This window comes from Triticum dicoccoides, chromosome 5B (genome assembly GCF_002162155.2).
Source record: "Triticum dicoccoides isolate Atlit2015 ecotype Zavitan chromosome 5B, WEW_v2.0, whole genome shotgun sequence".
In the NCBI taxonomy this organism is placed as follows: domain Eukaryota; kingdom Viridiplantae; phylum Streptophyta; class Magnoliopsida; order Poales; family Poaceae; genus Triticum; species Triticum dicoccoides.
Genome location: NC_041389.1, coordinates 219,523,970 through 219,530,996, shown reverse-complemented (window position 1 = coordinate 219,530,996; position 7,027 = coordinate 219,523,970). Strand labels below are relative to the sequence as shown.

At 43.6% G+C, this 7,027-nt stretch overlaps 1 long non-coding RNA gene across 7 annotated transcripts; it reads left to right on the top strand.

Moving 5' to 3' along the window:
- Positions 1 to 2,303: 2,303 nt before the first annotated feature.
- On the top strand, positions 2,304 to 6,152 carry LOC119308117. Of its 7 annotated transcripts, XR_005149853.1 has the most exons (5): positions 2,304 to 2,990; positions 3,082 to 3,173; positions 3,686 to 3,774; positions 3,850 to 3,950; positions 4,446 to 6,150. It is a non-coding gene; the product is annotated as an uncharacterized LOC119308117 (long non-coding RNA). The 7 variants fall into 7 exon arrangements; XR_005149850.1 differs by having other exon boundaries at positions 3,850 to 6,152; XR_005149852.1 differs by lacking the exon at positions 3,850 to 3,950 and having other exon boundaries at positions 4,446 to 6,149.
- The last annotated feature ends 875 nt before the right edge of the window (positions 6,153 to 7,027 follow it).

Here is a 7,027-nt window from a genome sequence, read left to right as displayed (position 1 = left end):
TTTGAACTTCTCTCTGTTTCACTCTAGTAATGGAAAAAATCATAGTTTTTAATAGACATTGAACCACTCTAACTTTCTTATTTTGAACTTCTTTGTGTGTTAGAAATGTAAAAATTGGAGTTTTTTTGGAAAGATTGAACATCTTCGCTATTTCGAATTGAACTTATTAGTTTTATTCTTTAGTAACTAGAAAAATCCAATCACTTTTTCCAATTTGAACTTCTTGGTTTATTCTCTAGTAACGTGAAATCTAAATTTTTATATACATTGAACTACTCCGTTTTTGAAATTGAAATTCTTGTTTTTAATTTCTAGTATTGAGAAAAATCTGAGTTTTTATAAACATCAAATAGCTTCATATTTTTATTTTTAGACTTCTTAGTGTGATTCATTAGTAATGGGAAGAGTCCAAGTTATGTAATAAATATCGAACTACTCAATTATTTAAAGTTGAACTTATAGGTCTTATTTTTAAAAGAGGGAAAAATCCGTTCTTTATAAACTTTTTGAACTACTCGGTTTTTTCATTTGACATTCTTGGCATTGCAATAAACATTGAACGTCCCCATTTTTTAAATTTGAACCTCCATGTTTTTGTAGAAACGGGAAAATTCCATTTTCTCTATAAATTTTGAGTTGCTCTATTGTTTAATTTGGCCTTCTTGGGTTATTCTTTAGTAATGGGGAAAATCATAATGTAGTAATAAACATTGAACCACTGTGTTATTTGTATTTTAACTTCTAAGTTTTTTTAGAAACGGGGAAAGTCTGTTTTCAAAGTAAACTTTTTTGAACTATTTTTGGGTATTTTCAGTTTGACCTTCCATTGTGAGATATTTTGATGGAGTTCCTCTTTTATTCAAAATTGTTGCAACGAACAAACTTTTCAGGGAATTTCATTAACTTCATTTTTTCAATTTCATTTACTTCACCTTTTTTTCTTGTGAACTTCCCATCTTCAATGCAGCCCTACTAAATTGGTTCATCTACACATTAGCCATAAAAAAATTAGCTACTATTTTTTTTCATTGCACAAAATTGGTGAATGAACATATTGGCCCGTTGAAAAAACAAACATTTTGGACTGCTGTATATTACTACTAAGTTGTTGAAGTATAGGAAAGTTCTTTTTACCCACATAATAATAGACACATTTGAGAGAACATCTTTACACTGCAATTTTTTCAAAATTGGCCGGAAAAATGGTTCCCTTTTTGCAAACACCAAGCACAAAAAACAAACACAAGATGAATTGCTGTTGGAGTAATAAGACACTGAAGAATTGCTGCAGATTCTTTTGTTGAACTTCATCCTGAAGAAAATGTTGTATATGCGGATGTGAGCAGTGACCCGTGGTGGACGGAAAAGGAGTCGAGGGCCGGCAAGATGCTAGTGGCGCTTGCCATCGGTGATGGCCTGTGGCACAACATCGGAGTCACTCGTGGCCGGAGCAGAGAAGGAAGGAGGAGCTCGTGGCCGGAGCAGAGGAGGTGGAGGGGAGGGGAGCTGTGGCGCGCTTGGGGCTGGCAGTGGATGCCGGCGCTCCTGAGCTGGGGGTGGGGGCGCTGACAGTGACCGGGTCGAGGAGCGGGTACAGCGCGGTGGCCGGACCTAGACGCGGGGCAGAGCCAGAGCCAGATCCAGGCGAGGGGAGGTGCCGGGGCCAGATCCAGGCGGTAGGGGGGTTCCAGGGCGGATGGAAGGCCACCGACGGCCGCCGCTGCAGAGGACGGAGCGGAAGGTCGCGTGACAGCATGTGCGCCGGGCGGAGGTCGGCAAGTCACCGTGGCCTCCCTGGGAAGGACGAGGCGGTGCCTCTAGGAAGGTTACGGCGACGCCACTAGGAAGGACGGAGCGGAAGGACGAGGTGGTGCCCCTTGGAAGGTCGCAACGAAATAAGGCAGGGTGGTGCCCGGGGCAACCAGCGGTGCCTGAGCTCTTCCACCGGCATGCACGGGAAGGCAGGAGGCGAGATCCCGGTGGCACGGAACAACGAGATGCAGCTTGCAGCGTTGGTGTCTTGGTGGCGGCGGCGATGGGATCTTGGGGCAACGGTGTCTCCGGTTGGGGCACGAAGGGGTAGCGGCGGCGGCGCCGGTTGGGGATGGGTTGGCGGGCGCATCCCCGTTGGGGGCGGGAGGTGGGGAAGGTGGGGGATCGGTGGTGGATCGGGGGAGGGGAGCGGGAGGCGGGGTGGGCTATTTTGTTACCGGTAACAGAATATTATTCTGTTACCCCTCGGCCCTATATAGAGTAGCGACCGAACCGGCGGTACTGGAGTGAAAGAAAAGAAAACATGGGAGCCCAACTCCTCAAGCCCATCATCGTCCTCATCCACAACCCCACGACCCGCCTCGCACCTTCTCCCTCCCGGCCGCCGCGCGCGTCCCAGCACTGGCCGCCGTGCGCCTCCCACCTCCCGGCCGCCGCGCGCCTCCCACCTCCCGGCCGCCGCGCGCCTCCACCTTCTGTCCACTGGCGCGCCTCCACCTCCCGTCCGCCGCCACAGCTCGACCTCCCGACCACCGCGCGCGTCCATCCTCGACTGTCGGCACGCCTCCACCTCCTACATGTCGCCATGGACCTCCATCCCCGGTGCGCCGGACCCCTCTTCCCCACCGCGCCACCGCCCCCCTCTGCCTCACCGGGTCGCACCGCGTCCCCCCTCCTCCGCCTCACCGCGCCTTCCCCAAGCGCGACGCCGTCGACACAATTGCAGGGCCAACTTGCCGCTGACCATGCAATCTTCCTCAAGGAGCTCGTGTCCAACGAGACTGTAAGGAACAACTACTCGAGTTCTGAACTTCTTACTCAGTAATGCTAGTATTGAGGGAAAATGGGCTGAAATGCATTGCAAATTATCTCTCCGAGACCCTGGCAATTATTCAGTCCACGCCGCCACACAGTCAAACTGCATCCGCCATCTCAGTGCGACCTCTTATACCTTTGCAACCCTGTGTCCCGCCATCCACCGAGTAGTCCAACCTCAGGTGCGGCCTTGTCAGCAGCATGTTGGGGGTCCTCTGTTTCTCTTATTGCTGCTCCAAGCTGCAACACCTCATGCCATCTTCATCACTGTAGGGCTATGTTCTGAGAAAATCCCCTGAAGCGAAATTGTTGCCGATAGCCATTGACCATGAAGCTTCTCTGCCCTGCTGCTACTACTACATGAGGTGATCGTAGTGCTCAGTTATTTTCGTGTGATGCCGCTGCTTTAGCCAACTCTGAATGCATAGGTGCCGAGTGTGCTGCATTAGCCATTTTTATTATTAACACGTACATCTAGCTTGTCTTGAAGCTTCATGATGTGGAAAAAACATTGGGGAAACTTCATGTTCTACATAGATGGAGTTATGTTCGGCTGCACTTTGTGTCATTTAGGTTGTTCTCTAGCTAGTATCTAACAAAAACGAATCAGTCACTTGAGCATTCTAGAAGAAAAAACTGAAGCTGAAATATCACTGATGTTTTGTCTGTGCTTACGTATGTAGACATGATTTGTATGACAAAGAAGCTCTGCTAAGTTAAATAGATTCAGTCGCATATATGTTTGTATGGAAGTACAAGCATCGGTCAGGACTTCTTTTACAATGTTGTTTATGCTGAGTTCCACTACAAAAATGTATACTTTTTCTCTGAAAAAAGTTACTAATATAAAGTTTCCCTTCCTGTCTATTATAATCAGTACTGATGGACATATGAGGTCGTGTGGCCACACTTTTTTTGAAGGCGTATCTCCATGCAATCGCACCTTTTTCCCTGGTCCTTTGAGAGGTGACTGATCTGTTGTCTATGCTGCTCTTTCAGTAACTGAACTGTTTTCATGTGGAACTATTGCAAACCAAACAGGCCCTAAGCTTGGTGCATATCACGAATAATGGCAGAACTAGGATATTGTGCACATTACAGTGTTGAGAAAGAGAAGTAGCTGGTTGAACACTCCAGCAAAGGTCAGGAATCCACTATGGAAGCTTAATCAGAGCTTGCCTTAGTATCTGAAATCTTGACTGTAGTAGTGGACCATGACATGAGTGTCCATGGTTGAAAAACCTTGACTGAACCATGACATTGTCGTATCTGTGCTACTTTTAAGTTATGCATTGCTCAGTGTTTCAACCACAGTGGGCGCTAGTGCTCCCTTTCTTAAGAATTATCATCAATTATAGGTTTTTTGCACCACAAAATTTTGATTATATTGATACCTAATAATAGCATGTGCTCATTTTTGAATTGAAACAAAAAGAGTCTCTCTAATAATAAATGGGCTCTCTAATAATAAGTTCTAAGGAAATAAATATAGAAGTTCATATTTCAAAACAAATGAAGTATTTTGGAAGTAAAACAAACTATTTCAAAGTACATAAATTATATTTAGGTATCTTTGTGTACTTCAACGTTACTGTACATCAACTTGTTCTTCAATGTTAAATATAGAAGCGCTGCAGGGGCGGTCGCCGGCGGAGGGCGGAGTGTCGGCAACAACCACCTCTGCCCCATCCTGCTCCTCCTCATCGCGTGACCGTCTCCTTGGCCGCCCTGCACCTCGACGTCAAGCACTGCCCTCCCATGAGAGATCGAACAGACAAGGCGCTCCTGCCATATTCTTCCCGTGGATCCAGCTCCTGTTCCCCGCCAACAGTAGGAGACATGAGGTCACCTCTGGCGCTGCTGGTGGCGTGAAGGCCGTCAAATGGTAAATTTCCTACCCTTGTAACCTCAGGTACTACTACAAAGCAGAAAGGATCTATGTAAGTTAGTTAATAGCACCATGATGTGCCTATTGTGCTGCAAGACTGCTAGTTCTTCAACTAAAAATAAATATACATTTCGCTTGTCATGCTTTCTGGATGTGGTATTACATGATACAGTCCCAAAAAAGTATAAATTTCTTCTATTGTCAGTTCAATTTTCTCTAGTATGTATGTTCTGAAGATGATGAGAGAATGGTCTGGTGGAGATGATGCATGTTTGTTAGCTTTTTATCATGATATATAAAAAGATGCTGGTAGCTCTAGTACCTATACTACAACAGCTCATTGAAAAAAATCAGTTCAATACATACTTGGAAAAAGTTCAATACTAAGTGTTCTCTGCCTATCCTTACATTAGCTAGTCTTCACCATGTCCAGATAGTGCCTAGAATAAGTTAACTCATGCATTTCCATAAAACTATGTACTGATAAATCAGAACTCGTGCATTTCCATAAAATTCTGTAAGTATCGTGTGTGTGTTGTTACAAATCTGAAATATTTTTCCAATCATACTATTGATGTAATCACCTAAAAATGTTGAAGAAAAACTCTGCAAGTTTGGTGCGTGTGCTGCTACAAATCTAAACTTCTTCTCCAGTCATTCTAGTACTGATGAAGATCGAGTTGACAGAAATAATGTAGTCAATTCCTGAGACCCTTACTAATCCTTCTACATATAGAAGTTGTGCCTCATAGCCATACATGACTTTTGTCTTTGTTCCCTGCTTGTTTTTGTAAAATTCTTTGAACTGATTTAGGTGATATATTTGGACCCTTGCCTCGTCAGTACAACAGCACGCTCCACAGCCGGTCAGGAGAAGAGTTGCATGCAGGCCACCCTCTGCTCCGTCCTCGATCCCGCGCAGTCATCTCCCTCTCATCCTCTCTCTGCTCCATGTGTGTGTGTGCAGGGAGTGGAAGAAGATAGTGCAGGGGAGTGGGAGGTCCTTCCATGGTGAATTCATAGGCATCTTCCATGGAGATTGTGAACTCTCTCGATTATTGCTTGAGGATTTATGTTGGTCTGTCCACTGTAGTTCCTGTATACTCTTTTTCTAGTGTTCCTCTTTTGATGTTGTTGCAGGTGTTTAATAACCCACTGATATGATTTTGGGAAACAAGCTTCAGTGCAGAGAAGCTTCGGTACGAGAAAAAATGGGTCATCACTTCATCCATATGCAACCTCCTGTGTGGTCGTACATTTTTATTTGGAGCTACTCGCTGTGTGGTCATCCATATGTGTATTGTGTTGTCAGGTCGTGTGCAAGTTTGTTACAAGTTCATTTATATGTTGGTAACCACTATTATTGCTGCTAGCTATCGATTTGAATGTTGTATTACTGTAGCCCCTTCGCTGGCTTAATCTCCTACTATTTGCTAGCTTGGCATTGTAAAAACATGACAAGTTCACAACTACAAAAGTTGTAAGTTCAAACATGGTGTACCAGATAACTTTGGGGAAAAGAAAACACAGAAATTCAAATGGTAAAAGTTCCAGTCGCAAAATGAGAGAAGTTCAAAACATTGTTGCAAAAAATATTGAGTTCAACAAAAAAAAGGAAACACACATGATTTATTTATTTTGAAAAAATATCATTCAGTTCAATGATATAAAACATGCAAGCTCAAACTGTTGACGAAGTTACGGGATAAACAAATTTTCCTATTCAAGTGAAAGCTCCGAGTACATGATGGATGTGGGAGTTATTTTTACATTCACTGTTCGATGCTTCTCTTTATGCAATGTTTTATGTTTTCAAGTGCTCGATGAAAATTTATGTTCCTAGTAGTTCATGCATTATTGCCTGATGAGTTCATGTGTTACTGGCCAGTAAGTAAACCTATTAATCACTCTCTCAAGTGTGATGAAAAAAATTGGCAGTAAATTGATGTAAAAATATCATTGAGTTCAAAACACGCCGAGACACGCGACATCCACCCCAGTACGGGCGTAGTAAGTACCTCAGTACGAGTTTAAAACGGTGGTCCGTTCGGAATAAAAGAAATGGCAGAAAATCAAATTGTAAAGTTCAAGCAAAAAAAAGAAACCCCATGAAAATCCAGCTTACTCAGTACCTCAGTACAAGTCGTAAAATGAGAGAAGTTCAGAACAACGTTGTCAAAAAAATGTTGAGTTAAAAAAACAAAACAAACACATTTTCTTTTTGAATAAAATATCATTCAGTTCGATGATACAAACCATACAAGTACAGGGGCGACGATACAGTAAACCGTTGAAAACTTACGAGAAAAATATTACCCAAAAAATAGAGCA